The sequence below is a fragment of the Mauremys reevesii genome, linkage group 6 (assembly GCF_016161935.1).
Source record: "Mauremys reevesii isolate NIE-2019 linkage group 6, ASM1616193v1, whole genome shotgun sequence".
NCBI lineage: Eukaryota > Metazoa > Chordata > Testudines > Geoemydidae > Mauremys > Mauremys reevesii.
Window position 1 is genome coordinate 22280116 of NC_052628.1, and position 15129 is coordinate 22295244.

At 46.7% G+C, this 15129-nt stretch overlaps 1 pseudogene; it reads right to left on the bottom strand.

Annotated features, from left to right (window-relative positions):
• Positions 1–823: 823 nt before the first annotated feature.
• Positions 824–12304, bottom strand: LOC120407988 (annotated as a pseudogene).
• Positions 12305–15129: the final 2825 nt, after the last annotated feature.

Here is a 15129-nt window from a genome sequence, read left to right on the forward strand (position 1 = left end):
CTAGCATGAGGGAACAGTGGCAGAAGAGTCTAGGGGTCCTCAATCCTGAAAATCTCAGGTTCATTCTCCAGACTAAGAATCTTTCTGCCAAGTTTGAAGAAAATTGGCATACCTGTGCAGGGCCGGCTCCAGGCACCAGCTTAGCAAGCAGGTGCTTGGGAGCCACTCTGGAGAGGGGTGGCATGGCCAGCTATTCGGCAGCAATTCGGCGGAGGGTCCCTTGCTCCAGTTCGGAGAGAAGGACCTCCTACTGAATTGCCGCAGATCGCGATCGTGGCTTTTTTTTTTTTTTTGGCTACTTGGGGTGGCAAACCCCCTGGAGCCAGCCCTGTACCTGTGGATGAGTTGGAGATCTTTAAAAAAAAAACACCCCACTCCATTTCTAGGTGTGCTTCTTAGTGATTGGCTGCATTGCTCATGGCTACTGTCATTGGTTATTTTTTTAAATTAGCATTTGATGCCTTTTAAAAGATATATAGTGTGGCTACTCATCCCTACCATGTGACAGAGATACTAGCCTTTTTGTAACACTGACTCATCTATTATTGGAGCCAAGAAATAAAGGTCAGTCTCTGCTTGCACTCCTTATTACAGTAGGCTGTGGTCTCTTGACCCTAGTGGGCCACTGAAATGTGAAGGGTCAAGTCACTAGTTTTGTGTGCAGGGTAAAAGCCTAGATGTTGCTGATGTGAGCTAACAATTAATGGTGATCTGGGGGGATGGTCTGTAGATCATATGTGGTGGCTGGGGGACTGCTTTGAAGGAATTTGTAGTACGTAGGTGGTGGGTAAGAAGATTCCTGATGTACAAACTGCACCATCTTTCACCCTTTCTGATGCTCCTCATTGTTATGTGGAGATCTATTTCTTTTCCCGTAGCATTCAGTCCCCACTTGCTGTGCAGAATAGGTTGCAAACTGCCATGGAAGATCTCTCTCTTGTTGTCCAGTATGTCCTACAGGAAGGGGAATAACCTTGAGCCTCCCAAAAAGGAAACCAGCGTGAAACTCTGCAATGCCATAACCCCTCTTACTTGCATTGAACCCTAACTCCCCTCACATTCTGAAGGCACTTTGTCTTTATCCCAAGTCTGTGAGGTCACATAATATGAATATTTCTTTTTCTCACACCATCCTCTGGGGTAAACAGTTGGATGAATGTTATTCCCTTTGGTGCCCTGTATGTCTAGGAGATGTCTACAAAACAGCACGCAAACAGTCCTTGGAATGGATGAGAGTCAGTTTTGGTCCAAATAACAACGGAAGCCCATCACACACCTAAATAAACAAGTATGCATGCCAATGAACACATTCATTTACAGGACGATGTTAGTGGTAGAAGTAGTGTTCTGCTCCCTGGATTCTCAGGCTGAATGCTTTTTGACATGCAAATTAAAGGAACAGCTCTGCTAGGTTCAGCCACTAGACTCCTATTTTGCCCATAACACTAAAAATAATAGCTTACATTTATCTAGCACCTTTTATCTAACCATCTCAAAGCACTTGACAAACTTCACTAGGTCCCCTCACCCCTGTGAGAGGTTGATGTTTTCCCATTTTACACATAGGTAAACAGTGGTATGAAGTGGTTAAGTTGTCTGTTTTATTTTCAAAGACCTGATGTGATTGCTGGTTGTAAAGCATGCTGTAAGAAAGAATGGCAGTGAAATGTCTAGAGTGGGGGGGACTGGGAGTCAGGACTCCTGAGTTCTATTTCAAACTTTGTGTCTCATTATAGAATCATAGAAATGTAGGGCTGGAAGGGACCTCAAAGTCATCAAGTGCAGCCCACTGTGCTGAGGCAGGACCAAGTAAACCTTGACTATCTCTGGCAGGTGTTTGTCCAGCCTGTTCTTAAAAACCTCCAGTGATGGAGTCCACAAACTCCCTTGAAAGCCTATTCCAGAACTTAACTACCCTTATAATTGTTTCCCTAATGTCTAAACTAAATCTCCTTCAATGTAAATTAAACCCACTACTTCTCATCCCACCTTCAGTGGACGTGGAGAACAGTTGATCACTGTCCTCTTAATAATAGCCCTTAACATATTTGAAGACTGTTATCAAATACTCCACTCAGTTTTTTTTTCTCAAGACTAAGCATGCCCAGTTTTTTTCCCCTTTCCTCACAAGTCAGGTTTTCTAAACCTTTTAGCATTTCTGTTGATTTCTTCTGGACTTTCTCTGATTTGTCCAAATTTTTTCTAAAATGATGGACACAGTACTCCTGTTGCGGCCTCAGCAGTGACGTGCAGAGCAGGACAATTACCTCCCATGTTATACATATGACACTCCTGTTAATACATCCCAGAATGATATTAGCTTTTTTCACAACTGCATCACATCTTCAGCAGTACTACCATCTAGCCAGTTATTCCCTATTTTTGTAGTTGTGCATTTGATTATTTCCTTTCTACGTGTCATACTTTGCACTTTCTTTACTGAATTTCATCTTGTTGAAATAAGACCAATTCTCCAATTTGTCAAGGCCATTTTGAATTCTAATGCTGTCCTTCAAAGCGCTAGCAATCCCCTCCCAGCTTAGTGTCATCTACAAATTTTATAAACATACTTTCCACTCCATCATCCAAGCCATTAATGAAAATATTGACTAGTACGGGACCCAGGACTGACCCGTTTGGGATCCTGCTAGATATGCCCTTCCAGTTTGACAGTGAACCATTGATAAATATGTTTTGAGTATGGTCTTTCCAAATTATTGTATATCCAAAATATACAAATGTAATGTTTTAGCCAAATTATCTGGCATGATAATAATGTCCTTAACTTTCAACAAGTTAGTTCCTGAAATCATGCCAGCTACACTGAATCAAACTGTGTTTTTTAAGATATCCTCATTCACATTACTAATTCCTTAACAGACTTTTTAAGTGCCCCCTTCCCAAATTAAATCAAACGGAACCTTTTACTTCCTAGTATTTTTCGCCTCCCCTTTAAAAGACGTTTGCTTAGCTAGCCCTCAAGAATCTCCATGACTCACATCAAATCTGTAATAATATTTTGTACTCTACCTTCCATTCCAGGACCACAAAGTGCTTCACAACTGAATTAATGAAATAGGCCTGCTGTTGTGTATTATCCCTCTTTCGTTAAATTACTTGGTCTCAGTGCACAATGGGGAAGGGAACCCAGGTTGTCTGACTCTTAATACTGTGCGCTGACCACCAGATATGCTGCTGCTTCATTTAGCAAATCTGTGTATGCTGAAGTTTCCTGTCCCTGCAATGTGAGCTCTAAAAAAAGCCATGGGTCATGTCAGATCTGGGGTGCTTAATGCAACTCCACAGAATTCACTAACTCGCCAGCCCTAAGTGTAACACCAACAGACCTCGCTCGTGGGCAGGATCGAACCTGGGACCGCTGGAGCTTAGTCCAGGAGCCTCTAGTGCATGAGCTAAAAGCCAACTGGCTGTTACTTAAGACTGTAGAGCAAATTCATTTTATCTCTCTCTTTAAGTGGTCTCAGTGCCACTAGATGGGACAGAACACCACACCCAGATGGTGTATGGGTTACATACTTCCCCTAGGTGAGGAAGCACATCCCAAGCTTCAGAGACTTCCCATTTGAAATCCCAGACAAGCCCCCACTTGTAATGCTGACAGACTCTGGTTGTCATTGAACCTGGGACCTTTGTGCAGGAGTCTCTACTGCATGAGCTAAGAGCTAACTGCCTGTTAGCTAAGGCTGTAGAGCAGACTCCTTTAACTCTCATTAAGTGGTTCAGAACACCATACCCAGAAGGTGTGTGGGTTACATAAGCACCTAGAAACATTATTTTACAATCCTTTGCTGATTTATCTGCCCCATCTTCTGAACTCATGAACTCTCACTTTCCTTTCTCTGTAAGGAAAGCTCCAAAGTAATAATTTGGTGCTCACTATCTTGTCTGACCCCCTTGTGATCATCCTTTACAGGATCTTTTCTATCCCCATGAGATTCCTGTGTATGTTTTATTCCCTGCTGAGCTGCTATCTACTTATTATTCTGATTGATGCTAATTATTCCATTGAGCATTAGGCCCCGGGAGTCAGGATTTCCTGATGTTGGCTGCAGAAGCAGACTCCTGACGCTATTGCGCGTGGTGTGAGAATTGGGGAAATCGGTGACTTGTGAAGGATAAATTATTTTTTTGTTTACTTTAGCTTTTTGTTTATAATCTACACAATACTTTACTGCCCCCCCCCCCGCATCATAGGATTTCTGGGTAACAATAATTGCATTTAGCTGTCCTGGACTTGTTTTCAATTGCTCCTTATTTGTTGCTTATTTAAAGCCATATTATAGCTGCAGGGCGGCTTCGTGCCTTCCTCACTGCCCTTTCAGCTCTCTTGACTGTATATGATCATTAAGCTCTGCCTACATAGATACCTGGGTCCTTGATTGGAATACCTGTCTTGTATCCAAAGTAGGAGTGTGGCTCAGATCCTCAAAGGTATTTATGGGATTTAGGCAGGGCTGTCCTCGGGATTTATGGGGCCCTATGCAGTATTATTAAACTGGTGCCCCTATGCCTGACTTGGGGCACAGCCACCACCCCGTCTGCAGACCCCCCAGAAGAACCCACTCCCCATTGCTGACACACACCAAGCTTCGTACGCACCAGACGCTGTGGCAGCCCGGGGCCGGAGAAGGAATGAGGCAGCAAAGGATACTGAGCTGCCCAGCCTGCCTCACGGCGGCGGAGAATCACAGTTCCCTGCAGAGACCCCTGTTGCCGGCACAAGGCCTGAGGCTACAGCAAACAGTGATTCGTTGCCCGGAGTGCCTCGCTCCAATTAGACACACCAGGGTGGAGAAGCAAAAAAAGGTTTATTTGAGATCTCAAAGCGCAGGATGCTTGGAGGTACACACCTCAGATCAAGCACACCTCATACAAGCAGCTCTCTGTCTTTATACATGATCTTAGCTAAGCATGTCTATTACCCCGAATGCCCAGCTCCCCCCTCCCCCCCCTCTTCTCCCTCCTTTTCAGTTCCCATACAGCAAATACATTATGAAGCAGCAATTACTCTAAACAGGTTAGATCATACTTGGCAAAAAACATATTATCTCGTTAGTAACTTTTCTTGACGGTCATTCTGTTTCACTCCCTTTAGCCAGGTGCAAGCAGGCTGTATAATTGCCTCCTGGTACTGATAACTAGTTGCCACACATTCCATTCTTTCCATCTAGCCTGTGGAGTTAATTAAAGTCTAAACATGGACGCGGTTCGGACAAGCAGAGGCCTAATACAGGGAGCCTTCATTGGCACTGTCATTTTCCACCCCTCTGTCAACACTGGGTCATGCCTGGTGTCACCAACAATTCCCTCCTTTGAGAATACTCAACAAACCTTTGGCTGAGTGTTCTCATATACTGTGGACAAAACGTAATTGAGTTTTATGGAGCTGGGGCTGTCAATGAGAGGGTACATAGGGACCTTCGGGGCACGGGGGGTACAAAGTTTACGGAGGAGCAGTTAGAGAGATTAAACTCTTGGGCAAAGCAAATCTTCAGGTTCTCATACGTATTTGACTCTAATTTGTTAGGGATTCCCCTCCATCCCGCATGTGCCTGGGGAGAAACGGGAGTCAACGAGAGGAGTGTTCCCATAGCAAAGAGTAACATTGTGGCAAACCCTAGGCCTGGATCCATACTGGGCAAGTGATTTTAAGGCCTAACAATTACAATTCCCCAAATACCCACAAAATTACTACTACTAGCAACAAGCAGATTAAAAACAAAAGGGACCAAGCCCACAGGTTAGGCTGGCCCTGTGAAAATAAACACAGCCAACGCTCAGAGTGTTCACGGGGAGTGCGCTGTAACTGTCCAAAGGGGTCACAGGGCATTCTCAGCAGGCCTTACTGTCGCTTGAATAACAGCTTAAGTCCCAGATCGTCGTTGGCAGTCTTCTCCGCAGGTTGAACGGTCCACCGTTCAGGAGCTGGCACTGCTTTCAGACGGGAGTAGTGGATCCAGTTCTTGTATCCCTCGACCTTTGCTGCCGTGTGGGTGATCAGCAGGACGGTGTGAGGTCCCTTCCACTTCTCTTGGAGAGGCTCGTCCTTCCAGGTACGAACGAGCAGTCACCAGGCTGCAGGGAGTGGACAGGGGCATCCAGCGGGAGAGGCTGCAAATCTTTGGTATACCTGTGGAGAGAACAGAGAACAGCAGACAGAGAGCACATGTACTGAGATAAGAAACCGCAGCCTACCTCCCACTCCCCTAACAGAACCGGTGTACCATTCATAGGCCATGCCCTCCCAAACATAATCTCGAAGGGACTAAGCCCTAACCTGCCCTTTGGGAGAGCACGAACTCGGAGCAAAACAAGGGGTAAGGCATCAGGCCACCGAAGAGAAGCCTCTTGGCAGACCTTTGAGAGATGCCGCTTGAGTGTCTGATTAGTACGTTCCACTACTCCACTGGCCTGTGGTCGCCATGGAGTGTGGAGCTTCCAGGTGATCTGTAGAACATCCGAAATCCCCTGAATGACTTGCGATGTGAAGTGTGTTCCATTGTCAGATTCCATCCACTGGGGGAGTCCAAAGCGAGGAATGATCTCCTTGACAAACTTGAGAGCCACTGTTCTGGCAGTGTTGTTTCGGCATGGGAAGGCTTCAGGCCATCCGCTGAATCGATCCACCATGACGAGGAGGTACCTGAACCCTTGGGTCCGGGGGAACTCAGTGAAGTCTACTTGCCACACCAATCCTGGCCCTGGGGTAGGTTCCAGAGTGGCTGGTGGCACTGACACTCCTGGTCGAGGGTTGTTCTTTTGACAGACTAAACACTCAGCCTGTACCTGGGAAGCCAGGGGTCTTAATCCAGAGGTTAGAAAATACTTATTCATAAGCTGGGTGAGAGCCTCCCTTCCAGCGTGAGTGGTCTGATGTAGTTTCTGTAGTACTGGCCGTATTAGGCTTTTAGGTAGGAGGATTTTTCCTTCTGTGGAGTGGAGCCATCCCTCCTTTTCCTGGAGCCCAAGGGAGTCGGCCAGATTCCTTTCTTCACGAGTACTGAGGGCTGGGAGCTCACCCACTGATAGGATGAGGGCATGCACATGGGCCTCCTCAGCTTCCAATGGTTCCAGGGTGGCAGCCCGCTTGGCTTCCTGTCGGCCCTGGCGTTGCCCTTGGCTACGTCCTGGTCTTCGTTGATGAGCTTCGCAGTGCACCACTGCTACCTCTGAGGGGAGCTGCACCGCTTCCAGAAGCCGGAGAATCTGTGTCCCATGCTTGACCGGGGACCCCTGAGCTGTAAGCATTCCCCTTTGTTTCCAGAGACCAGCGTGAGCATGCAATACCCCAAAAGCATATTTTGAGTCAGTAAAAATATTAACCCGTTTGTCTTTTGCCAGTTCAAGTGCGGGTTAATGCTACAAGTTAAGAAATATGGGCAGAAGTTCCAGAAGGTAAACTCTCTGCTACCACTGTATCGTAGAGGGTCACAACAGCATAGCCTGCCCTCCTCTGCCCATCTATGACAGCACTGCTCCCATCAGTATACCATTCACAGTCTGCATTTGAGAGCGGTTGATCTTTTAAATCTGGACGGCTGGAGTACTGGGCATCTATGATTTCTAAACAGTCATGTTCCTGCTCCTCTGTTTCTGGTAACATAGTGGCTGGGTTGAGGAGGGCAGGTCTGCAGGGTAACTTCAGGATTTTCTAGGAGTTTAGCCTGGTACCGAGCTACCGAGCCTGCGTGAGACAGAGACCACCCTTAGTGTCCAGCAGGGCTTGAACCATATGAGGGTATACACCTGCACAGTCCCCCAAAGTCAGTTTCTCTGCTTCACCAAGCACTAGGGCAGTTGCGCGACAGCTCGCAGGCAAGCTGGCCACCCTTAACAACTTGATCCAGTTGTTTAGAGAAATATGCCACAGGACGTTTCCAAGTGCCTAATAATTGAGTAAGCACTCCCAGGGCTACTCCTTTTCTTTCATGCACATACAGTTGAAACGGCTTAGAAAGGTCGGGCAGGCCGAGTGCCGGAGCTTCCATTAGCTTTCTCTTTAATACTTTAAATGCCTTGTCAGCTTCTGAGGACCAGTGAAAGGGGTCGTGATCCATTCCCTTAACACATTCATACAAGGGCTTAGCCCACAGTCCAAACTCTGGGATCCATATTCTGCAAAAGCCTGCCATGCCCAGAAAAGCCCTGAGCTGTTTACGATTGCTTGGGACAGGAATCTGACAGATAGCTTCCTTCCTTTCATTTGAAAGCTGTCTCTCCCCCTGTCTTATGTGAAATCCTAAGTACTGTACTTCTGAGAGGGCAATTTGAGCCTTGCTCTGAGCTACCCGGTATTCTCTGAGTCCAACAAAGTTTAGGAGGCTTACAGTGGCGTGGAGGCAAGGGGTTAATCCCACCGCCTCTATTAACAGGTCGTCAACATACTGCAGGAGGAGAATCCCGTCCGGAGTATTCCACTCCTCCAGGTCTTTGGCCAGAGCCTGGCCGAACAGCGTGGGGGAGTTCTTAAATCCTTGGGCTAACACAGTCCAGCAAAGCTGCCTTTTAACCCTTCGGTCGTCTTCCCACTCGAAGGAGAAAATCTCCTGAGATTGTGTGTCGACCGGAATTGTGAAGAAAGCATCTTTCAGGTCTAGGACTGAAAAGTGGGTGTACTGCCCTCCTATAGATGCCAACAGTGTATAGGGGTTTGGAACAAGGGGGTGCAGAGTCTTAACCCATTCGTTAACTGCCCTCAGGTCCTGGACCAGCCGATAGGTGCCATTGGGCTTTCGAACAGGCAGGATGGGGGTGTTCCAGGCTGACTGACATTCTCGCAGTACCCCGTACTTCAGAAACTGATTTATAGTTTCCTGCAGCCCTTCTCTGGCCTCCCTCTTGATCGGATACTGCTTGATCCGCACCGGACCTTTTCCTGGCAGGAGCTGAACCTTAATGGGGGTGTGATGTACTGCCTTTCCTGGGACCCCCGATGCCCATACTAGAGGAAAAACCTGGTCCTCCCACTGGCTCCACTCTGGGGCTTGCATGGCTGAGGGCTCAACTGCAAGAGTCATTATCCAGGCATTCTCTGGGGGCAGGGTGAGAGTGATTTCATCTTGGGTGAAGTGCAGGGTGGCACCTAAGCGACAAAGCAGATCCCGTCCCAGTAGAGGCGTTGGGCAGTCGGGGAGGTAAACCAGCTTGTGGGAGAGAGTTCTGTCTCCCAAAGCACATTCTGCTGGGGCATACACTGGACATTTGATTCCTTTTCCTGTAGCGCCGACCACAGTGAGGGAATCTGCCACAGGCAGCTGGAGGGGTTGATTTACAGCGGTTCGAGCTGCTCCAGAGTCTACTAAAAAGTCTATTTCAGAATTTCCCACCCGCATTTTTACTCGGGGTTCCGGGGGCAGGATAGTCCGTCTCCCCTGACATCCCTAGTCTTGATTCTCTGCTGCCATCATAGGGTATCTTCCCTCTCGGGCACTCATTTTCCAGTGTCCCTCCTTCCGGCATATGACACACTGATTGCGACCCAAACGCCTTTCCTGTGAGCCAAGGCGCCCACGTCCACGCCCTTTCATTCCCCGGCCCCTTCCACCACCTTCCTGAAACTTCCTCTTGTCACTGGCCTGTACTGCTGCAACCATCATCTTCACTTGCCTTTTTTCCTTCTCTCCCTCTCTAAGGCTGTAAACCTTGTTTGCAGTTTCCAAAATCTGTGCCACAGACATGCCCATCAAATCCTCCTTTTCTCTACTTCAGACAACAGGGTCCTCATAAGGATATTACAGTCATCCCAGTCAGGCTTGTGACTGGCAAAACATCCCTCAAAAACTGAAATAAACTTGCTGGGATTCGTGGAGAATTCCCCTGCCTGTGACTTAAAGGCTGCTAAGTCCACTGGGTTAAAAGGCACATGTGAGTAAACTAGCATAGTAATGGCCCGGCGCCCCTCTGCTCCCGGGCGAGCCACCACAGTCTCAGTAATCAACGGATAAAATCCCACTGAAGGAGCAATCTCTGAAACCTGAGGCACCTGGTCTTTATACGGTGGGGGTGTAGGAGCCGAAGGGGACACCGACTCTGCCATTACAACCGGGGAGGGGTTCGGGGAACTAACAACAGTGACTGCCGAGCCTGTCGGAGTCAGATTACACTCTTGCAACAGATCTGACCTATCTCTCAACAACATAAACAACTGTGCATACATAAATTCATTCCACTTATTCATTCGCTGACAAAACAAAGCTAATTGAAGGATCGTGTTGTAATTAAGTGATCCCTCCGGTGGCCACCTTTCCTGGCCCTCTAGCTGGTACTGAGGCCAGTTTACTGTACAGAATCTTTTCAGTTTACTTTTAGTCAATGGATCTTTTTCAAACACTTTCCAATTCATCAGAATGCATTCTAAGGGTGTACACCGTACCCTGCCTGTACTCTGTCCCTGCCCCATACCTATGGGAAGACACTGGGCGTCCCCAGGTCTTAACAGGCAAACAAAGGTTAACAGCACTGGACTGTTCCTACCTTATTCACGAGACCGGTTCCCCACCGTCGCCCGCAGCTGCTTCTCCACTATCTGAGCGCGTTGCACCGTAGTGCCCTCCGGGGTCGACCACACCGCGTCTCCGCCGAGGCCCCCGATGAAGTCACCGGTGCGCGCTGGGCATCGTTCGTCGCCGCAATCCGTCGACCTCCAGGAGGGGTCCGGGCAAGGCTAAATTTAGCCTCAAGCCCACCCAGGGACGCCAAAACTGTTGCCGGCACAAGGCCTGAGGCTACAGCAAACAGTGATTCGTTGCCCGGAGTGCCTCGCTCCAATTAGACACACCAGGGTGGAGAAGCAAAAAAGGTTTATTTGAGATCTCAAAGCGCAGGATGCTTGGAGGTACACACCTCAGATCAAGCACACCTCATACAAGCAGCTCTCTGTCTTTATACATGATCTTAGCTAAGCATGTCTATTACCCCCAATGCCCAGCTCCCCCTTCCCCCCCCTCTTCTCCCTCCTTTTCAGTTCCCATACAGCAAATACATTATGAAGCAGCAATTACTCTAAACAGGTTAGATCATACTTGGCAAAAAACATATTATCTCGTTAGTAACTTTTCTTGACCGGTCATTCTGTTTCACTCCCTTTAGCCAGGTGCAAGCAGGCTGTATAATTGCCTCCTGGTACTGATAACTAGTTGCCACACATTCCATTCTTTCCATCTAGCCTGTGGAGTTAATTAAAGTCTAAACATGGACGCGGTTCGGACAAGCAGAGGCCTAATACAGGGAGCCTTCATTGGCACTGTCATTTTCCACCCCTCTGTCAACACTGGGTCATGCCTGGTGTCACCAACACCCCCATACCCTCTCCCTCACACACAATGTTCCACGCTGGCGCATTCGACTCTGTAAATACAGCCCCTGCCTAAGGAGACTGCAGCGTGCGCTGAGAGTGTGGGCGACAACTCACTTTTACCTGCTGTCTCAGTGGTGTCCCAAATGTTTGGGTGCCCTACACAGCCGCGTATGCTGCGTATGCCTAAGGATGGCCCTGGACTTAGGCACCTAAATGCCTTTGCGGATCTGGGCCTCAGTGACTAGTAGAGTCCAGGGTCAAATAGTACTATGCTACATGCACTCTTCTTGACAGCATGCACTTCTTATCCCACTCAGCATAAGGATAACTGAAATCCCACATGAATCATGAGCTTTTTTTTTTTTTTCCTTTCTCTGAAAATCTCTTATCTGAATAAACATTTCCTGGTCTGCTTGAGTTCTCATACTGCCCAGGAGGTTTAACACAATTCAGCCTGAACAGGGTACAGAGTATGGGTGATTTATGATTTTGAGGACAAGGCCGCAGATCAATTTAGTTTCAATTAAACAATAGAAATATGGAAAAACAAAGGGCACAAGTCAGAATAATCACGGGATTCCGTCAATGTGAAAGAGTGATATGAAGTTCACTACAATTCATATATATGTATAAAACCATACATGTGCATCTATATAGAGGTGATATCCATGTGATTACATTGGCAGAATTTAAATGATTGAATTATTAAGTACCTAGGAATGCATCACCTGCCCAGTACTTATTTTGAACTTCTAAATCACCAAGCAGCTTCTAACAGCTGTCAGTATTTTTTTTTAACTTTTTAAAATAATTACCCTGCCAGAGTTGGTTTTCGGTATTTTCTTCCCCTGAAATCACCCTGCCTGAGGACATTTAAAGGTGTTTTAAATTGATTCGTTTTTTTTCTTTTCCTTATGAGGCTTACTCAGTTGGGCTCAGGATAACTGAGGCACCTGGCTTTACAGAGAGAGAGCTAGAAGACGTCATCCCTAATAAAATCTTGTAAAATTTTCTAAAATATTTTTAAAATAGTTCTTTTGTGGAATATACAAAATGTGATAAGGTGTCATGGTTTGTTGCCACCTGTTGGGGATAACTTGCATAAACCACTTATAGCTTTGTTTGCAATGTTGTAGCCATGTTGGTGCCAGGGTATTAGAAGGACAAGGTGGGTGAGGTAATATCTTTTATTGAACCAACTTCTGTTGGTGAGAGACACAAGCTTTTGAGCTTCCATTGAACTCTTCTTCAGGTCTGGGAAAGGTACTCAGTGTCAGAGCTAAATATAAGGTGGAACAGATTGGAGTGATCTCTTTGTGAAAAGTGTTTGCCCAAGGGTGATATGGTGTTTGTGTCTTATATCATTTTTCATACGAGTTCATCTAAGAGCATAGTTATTGTATGGTTTCACCTATATAGTTATTGTTGGGCATTTATTGCACTGGATGAGGTACACCATGTGATGTGATAGGTATGTACAGGACCCATGGACCTTGAAAGGTGTGTTGTGGGGTGTTCTGATCATTGTAAGAGTGGAGATATGTCTGCAGGTTCTGTATCTGTTGTTTTGGCAAGGTCTGGTGCTGCTTTGACTTGCTGTGTCCTGGTCTGTGGGGAGCTTGCTTCCAATGATGAGCTTGGTGAGGCTGGAAAGGTGTTTGAAGGCCAAAAGAAGGGGTTCAGGGAAGATTTCTTTCAGGATGTGGTTCTCATTGAGTATTGCTTGTAATTATTTAATGATACCCCATTTGGTGACAACTAGGGGTGTGTGGTCAGATCGGTGTGTGTTGTTTTTTTTCTGTATTGAAGAAGATTCTCTCAGGGTATTTGGGTGGCCCTTTCCGTGATGCAATCGATTTCCTTGGTGGTGTCCTGAAAGGTGATTTTAAATGTGGCAAAGTGTTTATCCTGGACTTCCTCCTTGAAGCATATTCTGTGGTATCTGCATGCCTGGCTGTAGATAACAGATTTCTTGGTGTGTTTCTTGGGTCCAGCTTGTATTTAGCTGTGACATGCTGAGTATCTTTCCCAGATCTGAAAAAGACCTCTGTGGAAGCTCAAAAGCTTGTTTCCTTCACCAACAGAAATTGGTCCAATAAAAGGTATTACCTCACCCACCTTGTCACTCATAACTTTGCCACTTGTGAGGAATAGTATGATTCCAGACTCAGGGCAATGCAGCCTTAATACCACATCATCATACATTCCCTAAGTGCATAACCACACCAACAGAGCAAGCTTCCATGCATTGTCTGCCTCAACCCTGTCCTGAAGGGACCATCTCTAAATGTGTGATGGAGTACTTCAGTTTCTATGTTCATTCAGTTCTACTGAGTGGCAATTAGTGCCAGTTGTGGTGTTGAGGCTACCATGCAACCATAAAATAACCTAGCAATCTGGATCATACCTCATTTGTCTCTCATTTTTAGTCCTGATGTTACCTGTTGCCCTCGCTTTTACTGTTGAAAATTGTTTTCATCAGAAATAAAAAATCATGAAGTGGAAATTATGCACAGAGCTAATTACACCAAAGGGTAGATTCACTAAAAGACTTAGGTGCCTAACTGCCACTTTATGTGCCTAAGTCCCTGATTTAGGCCAGGGCCGGCTCCAGGCACCAGCTTATCAAGCAGGTGCTTGGGGCAGCAACTCAGGAGTGGGGCGGCACTTTCAGGGATTCGGTGGCAATTCGGTGGCAGGTCCCTTACTCCCGCTCAGAGTGAAGGACTTCCCGCTGAATTGCCGCAGATCGCGATCACAGCTTTGTTTTTTTTTTTGGCTGCTTGGGGCGGCAAAACCCCTGGAGCCGGCCCTGATTTAGGCACCACTAGAGTTCGCAAAACCCCTCCTCAGCTGCCGCCTCCCCGTGTAGGAACTTAAACTCACTCAGCTCCTAAATTTTCACCTATTTTTCTACCTCTCAGCATATGCACTGGTGCCTTGCTCTAGGTATTGGAATGCCTAAGCCTCAGTGCAATCCATGAACTGGGGGAAAATAGACACTCCTCCACCTAACTTGCCTGCAGGGCCCAATCTGATGGGTATGCTCATATGTCACCTAACTCAACACAAAACAGCTGGGGTGGGGTAGCATACTTGTCTGGGATGTGTGAGAGACTCCCTCTGTCTGAGGGGAGAAAGATAGCAGATCCCTTTTCAAATCCTCTTATGTGAGTGAGTATGTTATTCAGTTTGGGGGCACCTCTTAAAAAGGTGGCATGAATCAGATTGCCCCTTCCCTCTCCCTGGACAGCCCTGCTCCCACCTTCTAGGTGAGTGCCCTAACTACCAGGCTATAGAGTCATTCTCACTCTCTCTAGCCCAATGACTCCCTAATTTTTCTAAAGTGGAACAACTTCAACAGGCGAGACTGAGGGAGCCCCACATCAGCGAATCCCATAGACTGGGATGGACCTAGTCCTTTACCTCAAACAGAAGAGGCTCATGCTTTTAGACCCGGTCCCAGTTTCAGGCCCTACAGATGACCCACTTTAGATGTTGTTTTATTTAAATGTAGGGATTGATTTTGACTGTTGCTGACTTGCTGTGTGACTTTGGACAAGTCAGTCTCTTTACCCCCTCTGGTTCCTACCCCCAAAACCATAAAATGGGGATAATAATGCTTACCCACCTTTATAAAGAGCCTTGAATTCTTCAGATGAAAGAAGCTACTATGTAAGTGAAACGTATTGTTATTCTTTCAGTTACAACATATTTGAGGCATAACTAAGTGCAAAAATGGCTCCAGATTCATAGATCTGTTAAATGTTAATAAGTTTTTACTACAGAAATGCAGGATGGAATAGGATGAC